This window comes from Manis pentadactyla, chromosome 2 (assembly GCF_030020395.1).
Source record: "Manis pentadactyla isolate mManPen7 chromosome 2, mManPen7.hap1, whole genome shotgun sequence".
Taxonomy (NCBI): domain Eukaryota; kingdom Metazoa; phylum Chordata; class Mammalia; order Pholidota; family Manidae; genus Manis; species Manis pentadactyla.
The window spans coordinates 197,727,057-197,748,753 of record NC_080020.1 but is presented as its reverse complement, the minus strand read 5'-3'; positions in this window follow the sequence as shown (position 1 = coordinate 197,748,753).

Here is a 21,697-nt window from a genome sequence, read left to right as displayed (position 1 = left end):
CTGCACCCTCTCAGAACGGTAGCTCCTGCCTCCTGAGGTTCCCTGTCTTTCCCATCCATCCCCACTCCCTGGGCAAGGGGAAATTCTTTTTCTCTGAAATTTACACCATGTTCAGCCAGGCCATCAGGGCCCAGTTAGGTGTGTTTTGGCAACTTATTCAAAACACAAAAAAATGAAAGCGGGGCTGTCTCTGGGGCCTCATTTCTGCCCCACTGCAGCTGATTTTGTTTATAGAGCAAATGGGGCCTGTATTTTCTGTGGGTTTAACCCTGACCCCCACCCCCAACTCCTCCTTCCCACCCTCGGGCCCTAGCCCTGTCCACCCCTCAGACCCCGGCGACCTCTTCACCAGGCCAGCACCTCCCCTTCTGGGCCTGGGGCACAGACTGCAGAGCCCCCGCAGCACCCAGCCTGAATTTGGCAGCATCTGCTCTGAGTTAAGGACCTGCCTGCTTGGAGGGAATGCCCCACCAGGTCGGTTTGTGGTGAGGCGGGAGCGCAGGCCTCAGAGAGCCCGACTGTCAGGCTTGGAATCCAGCTGCTGCCCCTCCTGCCCTGTGACCTTTAGCAAGTTCCTTCACCTCTCTGTGCCTGTCTTCCCACATCCAAAATGGGGGTTGTAATAAATAGCAAGGTTGTGGTGAGGACATCTCACTGCAAAGTATGTAGAGCGGAGTTAAGCGCTAGATAACGATAAGCAGCCATTATTATCATTATTATGATTATTATTACGGGCCTTAATGCTCCTTTGTGAAGTCTGGCCACTAGAGTCCTGAGCTTTTTGCCCACCAGGGCATCCGCAGAGGGTTAAAGGCACCCCCCTTCCTGGCGGATCTTGCCTCTTCAGATCTGGCTGGCAGTCACCATAACTTTCATCTCCTCTTGACCCCAGCCCAGCCCCCTTTTTTCTATCCACCCTCCACCATCCGCCAGGAGTCCTGGAGCTTGGAGAGACCAGGGTTGGGAGAAGATGTGGGTACAGGACCCTCACAGCCACCAGGCCTGGTCTCCTTCCAAATCTGCTGGCTCAGGCTGCTCCCTCTGATCTCACCCTCTGTCCAGATTCATAGGTCCGAAGCCGGGCTGCCCTGCAAGGCTAACCTAAGATCTCCCCTCCTGCAGGAATACCTCCCTGAATCCGCCATGGTGCTGCCTCCCTTCTCAGAATTCCTGGGACAAACAGTCTGTACCAGAAACCTTCTGTGAGCCATGTGCTCTGTTATGTGTGGAAGGCATCGGGGCTGTCTGGCTCTCTCTCCCTCTGGCCACTTGGAAGGGGTATACATCCCCAGCACCCGAATTCAGGTGGGGCCATGTGACTGGCCATGTGCATGGGAATGATGAGGTCCCTTCCAGGAAAATAGTGTTAATGTCAGTATGTGCTTTTCCGTGACAACTGTCAAAGTTCCCAGTAATGACTGCCTGAGTCCCTGGCTATGACAGGCTAAGCCCCTACAGACTGGGGATGACATGTAATGGTGAGCAAAAAATAAACCTTTGCTGTTTTAAGCCACTAAGATCTTTAGAGCCATTTGTCACTGAAGTATAATGTAGCCCATCCTAAGTAATGTAATATATCAATATACGTCCACTTGACCAGCCTGATATAGAGTGAGTTCATAGTTCTTCATAATTTTCATCCAAATTACAAGAACTTTTGATTCTCAAATGTGCTGGTGGCTGAGCTCATCAAAGCCACTGGCTGGACAGTGGATCCTCAAGGACCACTGGGGGGTGCTCTCCAGAGTCACTGCAGGCCATGGGCTTCATGCCACATTGACTTGCATTCCCAGTTCTGAAATTGTTTCATTATGGACAGCAGCCTAGAATATGCTCCTACCTCTTGGACAACTGGGCAAGCCCCCTGCTTTCCTCTGATTTTACCCTTGCAGTGATTTTTATCTGAGAGATATCTCAGCTCATTCATGCCTAGGTCTCAGTTGCTGGACTAGCTGGCACACCCTGATTTGTTCCAGTAACTTGAGCCCTCAGAGAGAAGGGTTCAGAGCAGATCTTCACTCTCCTAAAAGAACCACAGCTTAGGACACAAATTTAGCCACTGTCCCCGCGTCGTAGCCACCACCACTTCATCAAGCAACTGCCACACTCTTTGTCTCTATAACCTTGGCAGAAGATGCCATAGCTCCTTGTGCCCACAGGGCTTGAGCCCAGGCCCAGATGGCTCAGAATGCCCAGCCACACCCTCCCCCAGGACCACGGGTTTTTCCTGACCTCACACTCCGTTTCTGGGGGCCCAGACTGTAAAAGCCTGTGCTAGAATGCAGCAACACTTTCCTCAATTGAAACCTGGCCCCCAAATGGCAATCTTTCCGCACATTTCCACCCCAGGATGAGGGTTTGAAGACCACCTTCCCTAGGCACACCACACGTGACTCTTGGCTCCTGACTGCTGCATCCTCTGTTACCCTCCAACACCACAGGCCTCGCAGTGAATGCTTGATGAGCATGGGTGGCAGGGAGGAATTTGATCCTCTGGAAGGATGTTCCCAGGCACAGCTGAAGGACCAGAGTAGGCTTGCCCCACAGTCTCCAGGCCAGGTGCGGAGGAAGGTGAGGGAGGGCAAAGGGGACGTCAGCATCAGCGATGTCACTGTGTCAAATGTGGTGGTAGAAAGTGGCCTGAACTGTCCCAAGCCCCTCTCTGACCTTTCAACTGGAAATGTCTGCTCACCCCCCACTGCCCCAGGGAGATTCCTCACCCCCAGCAGTGCAACTTCACTTTGCACAATCAACAGAATCCTGAAAAGATGCCAGGAAATCGGTTTTTGGGAAATCATACCCTGTTCTGAATGGCCAGTGGGGAATGCTGTGTTGAAATACATCTTCTGTAAATCCTTTCATAAAATACCACCTCCCACTACGATTCCCTAGTGCACAAACCAGGTGAGTTTCTCCAAGATGTTCGTCTACCTCCTAAATTAATAAGCGGCTCCCCTCTAGGCTCACCTGGGGTGGAGGTGGGGGCCAGGTGGGAGTGGGGGGACCTCCATCTCAAAGGACATAAAGGGCAAATTATGAGATGTTTGCTCTTTGCCGCAGAGCCTCAGGCCGGCAGAGCTGTGAGTCACAGGCAGTGAGTCATCCCTGCATTGTTTATGTTGATGATCCTGGGAGGAAGCCCTGACTGCGGAAGTTGCCTTTCCTCCCCTCGCTCTGGGTATGTGAGTGTACGTGTGTGCGCATGCCTGCTTGGCCCCCCTTGAGTGCACACGGGGCAGCATGGACCTAGGGATTCACTATGTCCCAACACATTTAGGCTAAAAATGATTGTCTTTCAATCACAAGCTTGTTGCTTAAAGATAACAAGCCCATGGGCTATACAGGCCTCGGCCTCTGGGACCATCCCTTAGGGATGCAGTGGGGTATACCCCTTCCTGGAAACTACTTGTCAACCTTGTCCATACAGCATGTCCCCTGCTTCTGTACCTGGACACAGTTCACAAGGCCAGGAATGGGCACAGGACCCAGGAAATCAGAATTGGGACTAAGACTGTCTCCCTGACCTTATAAAGCAGGGGATATGGGTGGCAGTTTTCCCCACTCTGCAGGCTGGAGAGCAGAGAAAGCTGCTGCCAGGAGAGAGAAGGAAGCAGATGTCCAGAGCTGCCAAGAGGGAAGGGGGGGAAGAGGTTTTCTGAAACACACAACCCTTCCAAGCCTCTCCCCACACGTGGCACTACCCTAGCCCAAAGTCCGACCCCACCCAACACCCTGTCCTCACCTACAAGACCAGACCTCACCACTGAGATCTTTGCTGACCCCTCCTCCAAGCAAAGCACCTCTTTCCTGCTCTGGGTCACCCGCTTTCTTCTTACCAGTCATGCAAGGCTGTATTTGCTTCCCCCACAGACTGAGTTCCTTAAGGGCAAGAGCTATGGCTCATTTGTCTTTGTACATCCAGCACAGCGTATTGCACATAATAAGTGCTCTGTAAATACTTTTGGGCTGATGTCCCAAGGCTAGTGCCGACCTTGACCCTCTCTGTCCCCTACAGTAAGCAAAGAGAGTTGGGTTTACCTTAGTGTCTTCTGCCTCTGTGGACGCCTGTGTTCCCATTGGCTTGTGGGGTTGAGAGCAACTAGTTTCCTTCAGATGTCTCCCATGACCCTACTCTGGGGAAACCAAGGCAAGAAGGCGCTCTTTTCTGATCCAGGGGGCATTCTAAAGAACACGTATCCTGCCAGCAGAAGGGCTTGTTTCTGAACTGGCTGTGACATGTTTGGCTAGAGCAGCTAACCTGGAGCTGGCCTCAGGGAACTCAGTTGATGGAATCAAAGTGTCTTAAGCCAAGGATGAGGGCCTTAGAAATCTCCCAGACATTTTCTATACAAAGGTGGGTACCTACACATTTTCACAAATGAAATCAACTCTTCCATAACATCCACTCTTTTATAACCTGTTATTTTCATTCAACAATATATCATATATATTTTTTCGTGTGAATACACATAGATGGCAAACTTCATGTAGTGTTTGCACTGCATGGACATGACAGGGTTAGATGCATGTGCCCTGTTGTTGGACATTTAGTTTATCTGTCACTTTTACTTTGGAAACAACTCTTTGAATGAATACTGTTATACATGTATCTTGAATGATAATCACCATTAGATAAATTACTTACAGTAGGATTGCTGGACTAAAGGGTAGGCATTGGGGTTCTTAAAGTTTTTGATGCATAATCCCTAACTGCTCTCCAAGAAAAGACTATACCAAGGCAACTGCCCCTCCCCAGCAGCCTGTGAGATGCACATTCCCTCACATCTCACCGGCACCAGCTCTTAGGATTCTGCAAATGGTTTTCAAAATGCCAATCACGCATAAGAAATAAATTTTTCCCTCCTCTGATTAAAATACAGCTTCACTGGGGAGGGACTGATGCCTGTTGAACACCTTCTACCAGGTGCCAAGCATGAGACATGTTCACTCTCCTTTAATCTTACAAGGTAAATATTATTGTTTCCATTTGACAGAGAAGCAGGTGAAGGCTCAGAGAAACTGTGACTTGTCCGAGATCACACAGCCAGACAGAGGCCAGAGTCAGGCTTTGACCCCAGGTCTGAGGACAAGGCCCATGACCTCTCTCCTCATAGCTCCCAGAGACACAGAACAATATGGCCTTATCCCACCCTTCCAGCCTCCTTGACCAGGCCATGACCCGCCTTCAGACACACTAACCCCCTTTCAAGGGGGTACACCCTTGTGAGCATGGTTCTGCTAGACACTGAATCAGAGATGATTTTTTATTGCCTTTCTGTACTTCCTATCACAGCAATTTTTTACTTTTTAAATAAATAGAGGGTTTTTTTTTAATTATAAAAAACCTCATTGTCAATATCCTCTTGGAGAAAAAAAGAATCCCCTCCAGTGTTCCCCAATGTCCCTGAACATACACACACACTGTGACAGCCTGGAGTTGGTGGGCCAAGCTACAGGCAGGAGGGAGCAGAGAATCTCAGGCATCCTGTGACCCTCCCAGGGAAGGCTGGCACCAAGCTCACCCACAGTCAAGTCTCCTACAGTGGACACTGGTCTCTGAGGAAACCAGAGAGCTACTGCTGGCCTCTGTCTCTTGCAGGGACCTGACCTCCTCCAACTCGGGCCAGCCGTTGCAGGCACAGATCCTCAGCCACCCAGGCCCTGGGGAAACAGCTGGACCTAAATCACTCCAGTGGCTGCAGCTAAATGGCGAGGACTTCCAAAGTAAGCAAGGAAAACTGAGGGAGCCAAGACTGCCAGCATCATCAGGGCAATACGTGGGGGACAGAGCCTGGGAACATGTTGCTCAGGCGGAGGCAGGCCAGCATCAGGGGCTGGTCTAAGGGAAGGGTAGAAACTAGGGCATAGAAAGGAGGGCAGGCTAGGGGCTTCCCCCACTATACCCACATCCACACACATGCACCAGAACATTCTTTCTGGGACTGCTGCAGTACACTTAAGGCTTAGAAGAAATGCAGTATATATTGATTGGATGGATGGATGCCTGGATGGATGGATGGATGGATGGATGAGCAGATGGGTGGGTGGATGAGTGGGTGTCTGGCTAAACAAAGCAATGAACACACATATTAACGGATAATGAGTAAATAGGCCCAGTTCCTTTGGAGGTCAGTAATACTAAAGTGAATCAAGATTCACAAAGATGTTTATACCCATTGGGTCCTTCATCCCAGTCTTGTCAATTTGCTCTAAGGAAATAATTCAGAGGAAGAACATTGCTCTGGCCTCAAAAGGTTGCAGTAGCATTGCTTCTAATACAGCACAGCTGAATGGCCTAAATGAGCCATGACCTGAGGCTGATGAGCAAATTATGGCAAATGTTATATTATGTTGCCATTCAGATGATAACCATAATAATAAAAGAGAAAAAAGTAACTATATTTCTGAAATAATATTAAGAAAAGAATTTAAAATGTGTGAGTTTGTAGAGCTGTGTTAAAAATCAGGTGTAAAGGTATTTTGGTGGGAAGAACAATAAAGGCTCAGACATTATTCCAGAAAGGTCCACCTCCAAGCCCACTTGCATCTCAGACATGACATTTAATGACCACAGCCTCACTCTCCATGTCCCTGACATGGGGACAATAAGCAAACTCCATAAAACACAAATTAAAACAAAAATAATACAATATTTTATATACATTACTTCACAAAGCAATACAATATGCGAACACATCAGATTGGCCAAACACCACCAAACAAACAGCACAAACAGAATGTCCTCAACACCTGATTAGATTAAACCCGAACCCTGGCTTGGGCTGCCTGAACATTGTGCCCACCTTGACCAGCAGCAGAGCCAGGGCATGGACATGGAAGGTAGAACTGTTGGGGGGCATCTGGAGACAGAGGGCTCTGCTGTCCCCTGGTCTCTGAAAAAGGACTGATGAATTCAGACTCACCGAGCGTGGAGCATCTGCGTGTGCCGGCACTGTCACGGGCGTTCAGATGACAGCAGCCCTTGGTCTGGACTGTGTACACTCAGGAGAGGACAGGGCTTCTTGGTAGGTAAAGGAAGGGCCTAAAATGCCCCAGCAGTACCTCAGCCCGCCCTAACTCACAGCTGTTTACATCCCAATCCACAAATATGGGCTCAGCCCCTTCTGCAGGTACAATTGTGTGTGGGGGCAGTTGGGGTGGGGGGGGCGGGGAGATGGGGAGTCGGATGGCTCAAATGAACCATCACCCACTAGGCACCAGGTTTTTCACATTTGTGACCTTTAACCCTCACAGTAACCCCCTCTTACAGGTGAGAAGCAGAAGCCATTCCAAACTTTCTCTCTGATGCTGCCACTGGGTACAGTCTGGATAAGCTGAGGGATGCAGCCAGGAGATGATCTCCAGGGACCCAGGGCCTGGCTGGATGTCCACTTCATAGCTTCTCTGTTACTCACTGACTGAGAATGTGACTTAATTCCCTGTGGTGATACCACTAAGCAATGAGGAAATATGGGTGATGATGGCGACACAGGAGCTAAAAGCCTCAATTACTCTTCATGACAGAAACATAGGACATTTTATGAAGAAATTTTTGCCTCTGTCAGGAAAATGGAAGTTCCTATGGCCAGAATCCTCACCTGACCCTAAACTGCTTGATGATATCATTTGCCTACTGCTAGGCTAATGCTTCCACACCGGTAGGCAATAAGCTAGTATTGACTGACTCACTAAATAAAGAGCTCTGCCCAGTGCTCTTGGGGGAGGCAGAAACTGAGGTGGATTATGGGCCTGCAGACTTCTGGATGTAGATGTGATCCTAGTGCTTGGCCTACCGCTGTGAAAATAAGCCAGGTAAAAACCCTTTTACACCAAGAACGTTCCATTGTCATTTTTCAGTCTCTCCAAATCCATAGTGAACTTGCCCAGTCCTGAAACCCTGAGGCAAGACGGCCTAGTAAATCACACTTGTGAGAAGTCAGCTGGAGCTGCTGGTGACCATGGTGGCATCCAGAGGCACAGCCAGAGGCAGCCTCCCCAGCAGCCAGCTGGGATCACCCCACCTCACACCTACTCGTTAAGCCCCAGGACGGTGGTCTGAGGTAGTTCTTAGGGGCTGGCCAGGGCCAGGACAAGACGGGGTGGGCAGAAGTTCAGGCATATCCCTGGCTCTCAACCTTGGCTGCTGGTGGAAATCAATAGTGTGGGTGGTGATGGGAGCAATTTTAAAAGGTCCTGTTACCCCTGGGTCTTACCCACAGAGATCACAATATAAAGGATCTGGGTGAGGCCTGGCATCAGGAGCTTTAGAAGCTGCCCAGGTGATTCTGATGTACAGCCAAGGTGGAGAGCTAAACAGACCTTACCAACGCCCTGCCAATCCATGAATCCATCAGCAAGCTTTTACAAGTACAAGCTGGGGAGGAACCAGAAATAGGAGTTTCTGCTCGGGCTCATTTACATGAAGCCATACTGCTGAGCCCATACCCCAGGGGCAACAGAGACCCTGGAAGGAGGCCGGGGGAAGGATGAGGTACCTTGGGGCTGACTCTGTTTAGGGGTTCCCACCAATGCACACCCATTGCTCTCTGGGCTGCTGTCACACATGTGTCCCCGTGGTCCTGTTTCTTGCTCCTCTGCCCTTCACCAAACGTCCTGAGCACAGCAGACCCCACAGCCCACGGATCACCTTCCGTTCTACTTACAAACATTTGCTGACCACCTCGGGGATGTAATGAGCCCCAGAACTGCTCTGGGCAGTGGGCTAGTAGGAAGCAGGTCACGGGAGTCAGCAAGCCTCCCTCAAGGACACAGCAATTCTCATTGCTTACCAAGTGGGATCCATTCATTTGATGAGCTGCCTCAAGGGGGTGCAGGCAGAGGCTCAAAAAAGCCTCTAACAACTCATGTTCTTCTGCTGAAATTTCAGGTACATTCCATAGCTTTGGGGTTAATCCCATATTCTATAAGAAGTTTAATTCAATTGAAGATAAAAACCTTAAATTCTCACCCAGTTTAAATGTCTATCCTCCCTCTGCCAGTCAGATCAGCTCCAAGGTGGTTCGGGATTCTCAGGGGCACCCCGTGTTCAGAGCTGGCCCTCTGGGGGGGGTTGTGTGCTCATCTGGGGACTCCCCAAGGCCGGGGGTCTCTGGACTTGGCAACCTCTCCAAACCCAAAGGACAGTATAAGCTCTGTTCAGCATTCAGTTCCTTTCATCTTATTTGAACTTCCGGGGGCTGTTGATGATACTGTTTTCTAATAAAAACATTTAAGGATAAGAGTTTTCACCAGAGTACAGCTCATTTATTTACATTAATATTTATTGCTCTCTCTACCCCTCAATAATGATAGAAGTAATCTGTGTTCATTATTTAACAACTCATACAACCCAGGAAAGCATTCATTAATTCATTCAAGAAATACTTATCTAGTGCCTTCCATATATACCTGCATATCTGACATGGTCCTTGGCACTATGGATAGATCAAGAAATAGATTAGACACAGACCCTGCACTCAAAGAGCTTACAGTTTACCCAGGTGTCAGATAGAAACTAATAATTATGTCATGTGATGCAGAAAGATAAACAACACGAGTCACCTGTCATCTCAAAGCCCAGAGATTTCCATGGTTCACATTTTAGTATATGATGTTCCAGTATTAGCATTATTACTAATATTATCATGTACATAGTATTACATGGTGAATATTTTCCCAAATCAAATATTTTTCAACCAAATGATTTTAGCATTTCAAAGCATGGATGAATCATAAATATCTTAGTCACAGAATCTTTAAGCCAGAAGAGTCTTTAACAGGTACCCATTCTGTGGGCCAGTGAAGCAGGTATACACATCAGGAGATAGTGGGAATTACGAACTGTAGCAGCAAACTCCTCCTAATGGCACACACATTTGGGGGGGGGATGGGGAAGGAAAGGAAGTTAGAACTCTGGGCTGCCAAACACATCGGGCCAGATGCGGCCCGAGCCTCTGTGTGAAGCCCCTGCAAACCACCCCTTCACAGAAAGGCTTGGCCTCAGGGGCCCAGTGAGCTCAAGTGCCAGATGGGCTGTGGGTGGCACTATCAGGACGGCTTTTGGTGACAATCATGCTGCTCCATCTCCGGAACCTAGTGACCAGGTCTCCCCTGCTACCCCCGGATTCCTGAATTATTTGAATAATTGCTTCTATCTTTTCGGCAAAACCCAAGGTCGAAGGAATCAAGTTTAGAAGGTGAATTTTCCCTTGGAGCTGTGCAAGGCTGCACCCTTCAACGCCCTCTTAATTTGAAGGCTGGATTTGGCTCAAACTCTCTTTCCTCAGCTGCAGCCGAACTGCTGCTGAATTTCAACTTTATTTAAACTTTGGAAAGGTGCATGCCTTTCGTTGGGAGAGGTTTTTCCCTTCCTTTTAATCAGCTCATACGTCAATAGGCAGCGTGGGCAATAATGTTCATACTTGGAGAAACTAAAGGCTAAATCAGCATCCGCATTCACACCCAGGGTGGACGTTCTCAGCTTTCAAGAATTCAGTGTTTTTCTTGGAGAAAACCGAGCGCCTAACTGCAGCCAAGGGAAAGAGAAAGAAACACCACCTCAGCCCTGAGCCCTGCTTCCCTGCAAACACAGGAGCGGTGGGAGAGCCCTAATGCAATCCAGGGGACCATCTGTGCCATCTGGGTGGTTTGCAGGCTCTGAGATGATTTTGCCTTGCCCTCCATGTGTTTGATTAAGTGAATTCACTAAAACAACTGATTATGGCACCCTTTGCAGTTGGTCATCATCCCCAAGTGGTTCCCTGGATTTAAGCTTCCCAAGTAAACTTTAAGCTTTGGGCGGGAACCTTGTGGAGTTGGGGGTTTGATTTAACACCATCCCTGCACCCAGGGCTCTGCACACAGGCTCTGAAGTGATGAGCTGGGTGGGAGAAAGAATTCATAAAAAGTTGCGGTTCTTGCCTCATTTGCAAGCCACATGACACAGAAAGTCAAATAACTTCTCTGAGTCTTGGTTTCCTCATCTGAAAAATGGGATAGCAGTGTCTGCCATATGAGGTCGTGCCACATGAAGCACAGTTAGTTAAACTAGAAAAGGTTATACATGGTTACTATTATCCTACCATCATATCTAATTATGCACATGGAGATTTGAATTGTATCATGAAAAAAATGTTCATTTCATTCTCTTTCTGGCAAGTTTCCAAGGAGAAAACATTATAGGAAACTTCTGGAGCAAAAGAATAAACTACGAATCGACAGAGCCTCATGCTAGGTTACGTGCTTTCTCACAAGGACCCATTATTCCACCACAACTCTCTGGGGTGAGAAATATAATTATCCCCATTCAGATGGAAAGGCAGAGGTCAGAGTGATTTTCAGTGAAATCCTTCCTCCAGTTCACCCTGCTATGGAGAATTCACAGTGATATGCTGGTAAACTGACTCTCTGGACAACAAAAAAGCCTTGGCTCATAGGGCTTGCCTATTGCTATGGTGTAAATACTCCCTTGTAGCTGGTTGCACACTAACAAGTATGAGCAGCTTCAGTGCACCACTGGGGCAGCACCACCTGCAAGCAGACTCAGGTTTCCCAGTGTCAAATAAAGATAATTTCCTGAACCCACACCTGAGACACTCCCACAAGCAGAGAATCCCCTGACACCAGGAAGGGACCAGGGCTGATTGAGTCACCTGGGGCTCCACCCCAGACCTACCCAACCAGACCCTCTACGGCAAGGCCTAAGGTCCTGCATTCTAAACAGGGACCTGTATATGCACTAGATCTGGGGGTACACCCAGCCCTCCTCCACCAAGAAGGTGGTCAGTCCGCTCACCCTAAAGTCCCCCCCTCCCACTCCTATCTCCCAAAGGCAGTGGGGTAGCTGACATATCCAGGGAGAGAGAAGACATTGTCCCGGGTCACCTGTACTGGGATTCTGGTTCTGGGGGTCTGTGTAAGGGCTGGATCATGGAGGTGAGCTAATGGCTCTATCTTTATAATTATACTGTTTTTCACCAAATCTAAGATTCTACCACACCATTATTATAAACCACACCATTGCTTCATTTACACCAGGAAAGAAAAAGTGTTGCCAAATTCAAAGATTTTAAAATATAAAAACCCATATTTTAGAATCAATGAAATATATGGGTTTATATACATTCATATACATTTTCAGGTACACTCTGGTTAATTCGTCTATTTTTTTAGGGTAAAGTTGGGTCTCACTCGTCTCTGTATCCTCAAGAGATCCATAAGATTTGGTTGAATGAATACATGTCTCACAGTATATTGATAGATACAATTTGTTGATCAGTTATCAATAAATGCCCCAGGCTCTCCAAGCACTTTACATTTAATTTCCAAGCAATCCTATGAAATAGGCACCAGATTATGCCCACTTTACAGAGGAGGTACCTGAGGCTCCAAGAAGCCAGGTGACTCATAAGAATCCTGCCTGGAACTTAAACTCCAGGCCTGAGACTTCTGACTCCATTCACGATACTGGCTCCTCAGAGACGTTCAAGATGGTCACTGAACTGAACTGTAGAGGGCTACTTCCTACTTTATCCCCTCGTCTGTTCCTCAAGGTTCAACAATAAATAACCCAGGTTGATATCTCTGTGGTGCTTGCATTGCAAAAGGATGGATAACATCTTTAAGAGCAATGTTTTCTCATCTCTGTTAGAGTTTCAGCTTTCTTAGACTTTTTGAAGAGGAAACAGTGACAGGAGGATTTTCTCAGCTTTGGCAATGTCTGGAGGGCTTGCTGGAATCAAACGAAGGATTAATGTTAGGATGAAACCCCTGCCCCTCCCTCGGGGTTTGACTTTCTCATTTGCCCTGTTTCCTGAACCAGGCTGTGGCCCATTAGTCCCCATGCCTCCCCATCGCCATGCCCACGTGGCTACCATCTCTGGGGTGGTCTTGCTGCCCTGGATAGCGTCCTAGTGAGAGTAGGGGGATCCCTTTTCTCCTCGGCTCAGCTGCAACCAGGTGGGGATTTTTCAGAAGGCATTTGTATTTGGAAAAGAAAACACACTAGCACAAAAGTTGATAATGTCTAGATTCTTTCACCAAACTCTGGCACAGAGTTTCCTGGGACCACAGTACCACCATCGCCTCTCCTCCTCCTGCTCATCACTTCCGTAGTTTGGGGAAAATGTAATATTGCTTTTCTCAAAGTAGTTCAGTACTTTTACTCTTTTTAAGTTCTTATTTGTTTGGAATAGTTTTGTTGTTTTCATTGTGTGTGTGTGGTTGTGTGTGAGTGTGTGGATGGTTTGCGGGGGATTTCTGGTGGCCGTTTGACACAGAGAGGTTTGAAGAGGAGCTCAGCTCAGCCCAGTCCAGCTCTGTTGTCCATGTAGAGGATCGTGTGAAAGGGAGAGAAGGATGCATCCCATTAAAAAGACCTTGTGTTCAGCTCTGCTGCCCTTGAATGCACAGAAGCGTCTGATATCAGCCAGCCTGCCTGTTGAATTGGAAGATTAAAAGCCCTTTTTGTTCCACCTGGAAGCCAACAAAGCAGTCTGCCCCTCTGTGTTCCAGCCAACTTCAACCACCAGCACAATCCACAGTACAGTGTCTCACCACACCAGATGCATCCACGAATAACCTGCAGAAGTTTGGAGGCTAACTTAAGGCCTACTTCTCATTACCATCACTAAACATATATTTTTACTAGTTTTTATTTTTTTAATGATATAACAGCAATATGGCCAAGCAGTTTGTATAGAGAACATTTTGTATGGACCATCTTTCTCTGTGTCATAACCACTAATTTCAGGTTTGCATGTTGCCTTTGGGCTTCATCCACACACACATCTTAGCTTCATTGTAATCACAGAATTTGTTGTAACTTAGATTTTCCAAGTAGGGTGAACAGCCCAACGAGAGCGTTACTGCTCACAGCAGCACGGGCTCGCCGCTGCACCTTTAAACCTTTTTCCGTTTCCCCAGTGATGACAGCTACACCAGGCCTTCACTTTGTTCTCAGCACATGGCCACACATCTGTGACCGGGACAGTGTATCCATGTAAGTGAAGCAGAGGATTAGGTCTGACACAGTAGGTGCTTGGCAAATGCTCCAGGGAATTGAATTCCCCATGCAGAACAAACCGATCACTTTGTACGTGACCTTGGACAGTCTACCTACCTACCCATGCTTTTCCACTGGTCTGCACAGCCTCCCTACTACAAGGACAAATAATGCAGTGATGACTCTGTGAGGGAATCTACCATAGCGGGTGGGCGGTGGTGGCTGGGGAGCAGGAGTGACCTTGGATTTTCCGGGAGTGAAATAGAATTGACTCTAAATAGAGCTAGAGACGGGTAAGATTCCTCAAGGGAGGAACAACCTAAGACAGGCACAGTCGCAGGGGGGCCATCAGGTGGGAAACTGGGGATCAACAGAGGTGAGGCTTAGAACCTCCCCCCTCATGTTCTGAGAGAAATCTTCTGCATCTATGGATGTTTTATTGCCCTTGTCTAGCTTGGATTAACACATAGTCTACAGGCACACACCTGATCATCTACATGTGCTCTCTTACAACACTAAACTATGTTTTCTACCTTTATCTTGTATCTACCTACCACTTCAGCATTTTATTAAAAATAATAATAATAAAGAGAGAAATGTGGTATCCACATATAAATCAAGTATAAAAATCAAACGAATATTCATATTTGAACTGACTGTTTATAGTTCATAATGCATGAGCAAGACCGAAAGTTTCTGTGATGACTGCCCTTGCACTGTTCACCATGTAACTTATTCACTATGTAAGAATTTGTTCTCCATGTAAGAACTTGTTCGTTATGCTTCAGAAGATTGGAGACTGACGAAAATTAGGCTTGGGGTGGATTAATGATTGTGCATTGAGCATTGACTCCCCTATACAGAATTTTATTGTTGTTAACAACCGTTTGATCAATAAATATGAGAGATGCCCTCCCCCCCAAAAAAAAAAAAAAGTACACACTTCCAATTGTAAAATAAATAAGTGACCGGGATGTAATATATAGCATAAGGAATATAGTCAAAATATTGTAACAACTTTGTACGGTGATAGCTGGTAGCTAGAATTACCATGTATATAAATGTCGAATCACTGTGTTGTACACCTGAAACTAATGTAATATTGTGTGTCAACCACCCTTCAATAAAAAATAATTATCTACAAAAAAAAAAAAAAAAAAGACATGTAGAAAAAAAAAAAAAAGAAACAAATAGGCCCCGATGGGTCACTAAGGCCAGGGGAGGATGTCCTGTGGGACGCTGCTGCCATCTAGTGGTTTGTGTGCAAATAACAAATTTTGTATTAAATTTGAAGGGTTTGTTCAGTAGTCAGGTAATAAAAATCGCAGATCTTAAAATGTTGGCATTCAAAAAGTCGTCACAGGAACAGAGTCAACAAATGCTAAACGAGTGTTCCTTCTAGGTGGGGCTGGTGGTCCGGGGACAAGAAAAGATAGATTCGGATCCCACTGAGCACATGACGCCCCCAAACAATGTCCCGTAGAAGAGGAGCGGCCCCTGGTGGCGGGCAGGCAGAGGAGGGATGCGACTGCCATCACTCCTTTAAAGTAAATCTTACTTTAATGCACATCTATCTGATTTGTGTTTTTAAAAACACTCATTATTTCAGGGTTACGAGTTTATTGCGTATTACTGACCATGTGCTCCCTAGGGCAAGGGTTCTTAACCTCTGGTCCACTTACTCTTCCTAGATAAATTTGAGAGAATCCCATCTGTGGAGTATAACAATGAAGCAAAACTGAAGGAACAAAATGGCAGTAGACTCAGAGACTCCAAGAAGGGACTAGTGGTTACCAAAGGGGAGGGGTGTGGGAGGGAGGGGCGGGAGGGAGGGAGAAGGGGATTGAGGGGCATTATGTTTAGTACACATGGTGTGGGGGGTCACGGGGAGAACAGTGTATCACAGAGAAGGCCCATAGTGGATCTGTGGCATCTTGCTGCGCTGATGGACAGTGACTGCATTGGGGTATGGGTGGGGACTTGATAATATGGGTAAATGTAGTAACCACATTGTTTTTTCATGTGAAACCTTCATAAGAGTGTATATCAATCATACCTTAATAAAAAATTTTTTTAAAAACTTGAGAGAATCCATGAACTTGGGTGGGAAAAAAATTGCATCTTTATTTTCATTAACCTCCAGCTGAAATTTGGCATTTTCTTCAACTATGAATTAGGTAATAAACGGCGATGGTATTAGCAGATTGTGTGGCTTCATCATTCATAGAAATTATCAGATATATTCCTACCACAGTACAGCTTTTGCAGAGATCTCAAATTATTTACTCATCGTGACTTTGAAAGTACAATGACTATTCGATTTGCTGCTAGATCTTATTAATATTAATTAAGCAGCATGTATATTACTAAATTGCTGACCTTTCAAATCATTGTCAAATCTGTTTTTCAATATAATTGGCTTTGAAATGTTTTGTTTTATTTTATACATTTAAAAACATTGTTCTTTAAATGTCAAAGAAATAATCTTCCCCTGTTTTCTTCCGTCTGCTACTTCTATAGCTTTTCTTCTTCCTTCCTAATAACAACGCTTAAGTAGAATTCGTGCCTCATAACAAAATTACCAAGTATCATAATTCTTCCAAGTGGTAAAGATACCTCAAGACAAATGCTGGGCATAAAAGCCACAGGGCATAAATCTGCAAAAAAGTAAAAAGCTAACCTTTTCAAACAATAAGGCTTCTCTCTCACTTACCAACTTTACATTTCCCCGTATGGCCCCGGAAGATGACTGGTTAGCCAGAGACGGCTAAGATTCCTCAAGGGAGGAACAACCTAAGACAGGCACAGTCGCAGGGGGACCATCAGGTGAGAAATTGGGGATCAACAGAGGTGAGGCTTAGAACCTCACCCCCCCTGTTTTGAGAGAAATCTTCTGCATCCGTGGATGTTTTGTTGCCCTTGTCTAGCTTGGATTAATACTTAGTCTATAGGCACACAGCTGATCATCTACATTTGCCCTCTTACAGCACTAAACTATGTTTTTTACCTTTATCTTGCATCTACCTACCACTTCAGCATTTTATTAAAATAATAATAATAATAATAAGGGAGAAATGTGGGATTCACATATAAATCAAGTATAAAAATCAAACAAATATTCATATTTGACCTGATTGTTTATAGTTCATAATGCATGAACAAAACCAAAAGCTTCTGTGATGACTGCCCTTGCACTGTTCACCATGTAAGAACTTATTCACTATGTAAGAATTTGTTCACCATGTAAGAACTTGTTCGTTATGCTTCAGAAGATTGGAGACTGTTGAGAATTAGGCTTGGGGTTGATTAATGATTGTGCATTGAGTCCCCTATACAGAATTTTATTGTTGTTAACAACCATTTGATCAATAAATATGAGAGATGCCCTCTCAAAAAAAAAAAACATTGTTCTTTAAAGGGATCATGGCACATTTTGTGCAATAAACCATTGCTCTGGAGGCTCAGAGAAGGCTCTGGTGACCATGAGCTAGATTAGCCAGAGAAGCCTTCCTGGAGGAGAAGGAATGGATGTCTTCTTCACACTTCACTAAAAGGGACCCTACAGAAACATTTCAGCAGAGTCTTTATCTGGGGAAACAGCCAGGCTTTGCCAAAGTGTAAAAATGGGAAGGATTCTAAGACTTCTATGTCCAGCCTAGCAAATGGTCCCCTTGAAAGCTGAGAAGATACTACATACTATAAATGACTGAAAACATTTTAATTTCAGGAGGATCTCATTTAATGAGACTCAAACTGTCTATGAACACAGAGATCTGACTCTGTAGGGATGGAATACAGTTGGTGTGGCCAACTGGCTGCTTCTTTGGACAAGGTCACCCTGCCCTTGGATCATGCTGCCCCTGTGACTTGCCTATATTCATTAGTAAGGCTCTTCTGGTTATAAACAATGTAGAAACCACTGGCCAGAATTAGAAAGTGTCATTCAATGGGAGGCCACTGGAATCCAAGGTAGAGGGGGTCCACCTTTCCCAGAGTGCCAGGGGCAGGGCAGCATGGGCATCTGGGACCTTCTATTGAGAGCAGTGCTTCTCTGGTGTGAATAAGCACACAGGTCCAGGGACCTGTTAAAGAGCAGGTTCTGGCTCTGCAGATCTGAGGTGGCGCCTGAGGGAGAGCATTCATAAAACCTGTGATGCTGCTGATCCATGGAGTGGCAAGGGTGTAGACCATGTCACTCACATGCCTCCCTGCTGCTGTGTCCCTTGGTCCCAAATATCAAGTCCCTGGGAGAGAAAATGTGTTGGCCCAATTGGAGTGAGTATCCAGGCCTAGCTCTGAACTGCAGTCAGTAAGACGGGGTTTCACAGCATGGGCATGTCCACCCCCTTGCTGGGAGAGGAATGTGTGAGAACAGTCAAGAGGGAGACATATGTGTGCCCAAGCTGTAGGCTGGTGACCCCACCTCAAGGCAGAGGAGGTCACTGTCTGGCTCCACTCTTTGCTGTGCTCCATCTATACCACCTTCTTCCCACCCATGGACTCGCTCTCACAACCCAAGGCGGGGTTTTGATGAGGTTGTTATTGATGGGGTCCTGGGATCCCATCAACCCACAGGCTACCAGAATGGGCACTTCCAAAACCCTTCAAAACAAGTCCAAGGACCCCTGGCTTTGCACCCTTGTCCCTTCAGATATGATCACCCTATTCCCATCTCACTCCCCACAGAGCCTTAGAATTTAGCTACCAGAGCAGGCCTCACGGATAAGCCCTCACTATTTCCTGCACTCTGACTCTGACATCCATGAAGTTCAAGGTCTCTCCCCCAAATCTCAAGTTGTATGTCTGTTGGGTCTCTCCTTTCAGGTTCACCAACTATGGCCACACCTCCCCTTGCTCCACTGTCCTTGGCTGTACCCACAGACAGGGACAAGCAACACTCAGCCGGTTTCAGTCCCCTGGGACTCTAGCCACTAAGGCCAGCCCCACATGCACCCCCTCCACCAGAGAACAAGGACCTCTGCAAACTTTCTCTCCCTGCTTTGGACAGCAGGGCCTCATAGCCTTGGCAGGCATGACGTGCACGTCCTTCCCCAGCCGCCCGATGGGAAGGCAGTTAGAAATTCATGAACAGAAAGTGTCCACTGCAATGTTTCCTCTCAATTCTGGCAGAACAAAGCAAATTCTCTGAAAGAAGACTAATTGTGAGCACCGCCAGTGCTCAGACACCACAAAATAGGCCTGTTCTAACACTGTCCCAGAGGTCCCAAGTTTCACATTGCCATTGTGGTGTTGAAAGACAATGTCTTTCAGCATTTTTTTTTTCATTACACTTTTTATTATGAGATAACTGTAGATAAATTCACATGCAGTTGTAAGAAATAATAGAGAAGTCCTGTGTACCCTCAACCCAGTTCCTCCCAGTGGCAACATCTTCCAAAACCATAATACAGTATCCCGACCAGGATGCTGACAGTGACATAGTCAAGATACAGAACACTCCCTTCATTCACCACGAGGATCCCTCCTGTTGCCCTTTGAGAGCCACGCCCACACCTATCCTACTCCCACCCCCTCCTAAATTCCTGGCCAACACTAAACTGTTCTCCATTTCCATAATTTTTTCATTTCAGGAATCTTATATAAATGGAGCCAAACAGTACCTAATCTTTGGGATTGGCTTTTTCTCACACAGTGTAATTCTCTGGAGGTTCCCCTAGGCTGTTGCCTGTGTTCATCGTTTGTTCCTTTCAGTTGCTGAGTAGTATTCCATGGGGTGGGTGTGCCACACCTTGTTTAACTGTCCCCCTGCTGAAGGATAGCAGGGCTGTTTCTAGTTTGGGGCTGTTACAAATAAAGTTGCTATTAACATTCACGTGCAGGTTTTGTACAAACAAAAATGCCCAAGAATGCAATTGCCGGGTCTTAGGTCTTATGGTAGTTACATGCTTAGGTGTTTAAGGAACTGTGAAAATCTTTTCTAGGGTGGCTGTATCATTTTACATTTAGCATTTTACCAGTTGGAGAGGAGTACAGAAAACTTGATTTTTGTTAAAATTGTTTTACCCTCCCCATTTGCAATATAATTGTCTTAAACAGTCCCTCTACATACACTTCGAATCATAGCAGACCATGTTATAATTTTTGCTTCAACTACTAAACATAATGTAGAAAATTCAAGAGGAGAAGGAAAACCTGTTGTATTTACTGTATCTTTACAATGCCCTTTCTTCCTTTCTGATGCTCTACATGTCTTTCTTGTTTCCTTTCTGTTTAAATAACTTCCTTTAGCCATTTTTTTAGTGTGGGTCTTCTGCTGAGAAATCCTCTTCATTTTTCTTTGTCTGAGAATATCCTGATTTCCCTTCGTTCCTAAAGGATATTTTCACTAGATAGAGAATTCTGGATTGAAGATTCTTTCCTTTTGTTACTTGAAAACTGTGGTGTCACTTCTTTCTGGCCTCCATGGCTTCTGATAAGACATCTGCCATCATCCAAGTAGCTTTTCCCTCATAGGTAACATACTATTTCACTCTTGTTATGTTCAAGACTTTTTTCATTGTCATTAGTTCTCAGACTTCTGACTATGATGAGTCTTGGTATAGATTTCTTTGGGGTTTGCTTCACATCTAAAATCTGAAGATTCATGCCTTTTGTCAGATCTACAAAGTCTTGAGCCATTATTTCTTGGACTACTTTTTGAGCTCCAGCCTCTTTTTTCCTCTTCTTCCAGGACTCTGAAGACAGGAAGAATGTTAGGTCTTTGGTTGTAGTCCCACAGTCCCTGAGGCTCCATGCTTTTCTTCTTCCCATTTCCTCTGTTGGTCAGACTGAGTAGCACTGATTCTTTCCCCTATCTCATTCTACTATTGAGCTTATCTATTGAGGTTTTTATTTTGGTTATTATATTTTTCAGGTCTCCAATTTCCACTTGGTTCTCTTTTTCTATCTTTGATTTCTTTGCTGAGACTTGCTTTTTTCATTTGTTTCATGCATATTCCTAATTGTTCACTGAATTATTTTTTATCAGGACTGACTTAAAATCTTTGCCAGATAATTCTAACATCTGTTATCTCAGAAGGCACCTTTTTTTCCTTCAGTTTAAGATCTTTCTGGTTCTGTTATGGTGAGTGAATTTTAATGACACCTTGACATTTTTGCATTATTTAATGACTTCTTATTTAAGATACTCAACTGGATTCCTGTGATGTCACTCTGGCAGAAGAAGGGTGAGTGCTGCCTCATTATTACTGGCAGGAGGAAACAGAAGTCTAGACTTCCCCTCAGACCCCACTGATATCAAGGCAGGAAGCCCTGTTGCTGTAGGGCTGGGGTGGGAGTGTCTCTACTGACTCTGTGGCAGGGGTGGCCTTGCTCTCACTGGGCAGTGGTGAAAGTCCTGACCTCCACTAGGCCTCTGTGCACCAGTAGGAAGTGGGGGGAGCCTCACTGTAGCCAGCTGGGGCAAATGCCCTGTCCAGGTCCCTAGGTGTTCTCCACTGGGCAGGAGTGGGGGGACATGTTACTGCCCAGGGAGTCGGGGGAGTGAAAGTCCCAGCTCACTACTTGGCCTCTGACATCACCTCAAAACAGGAAGGAGGAGGTTACCCCATTACAGCCTGACAAGGGTGGAGGTTTAGGCTTCCCCCTTGGCCTTTCCTGGCAGGGCCAGTTTTCTCTGGAGTAAAGCAGTTGCTGTCTATAAGCGTTCTGCCTTACTAGGCATCCTTTTTCTTC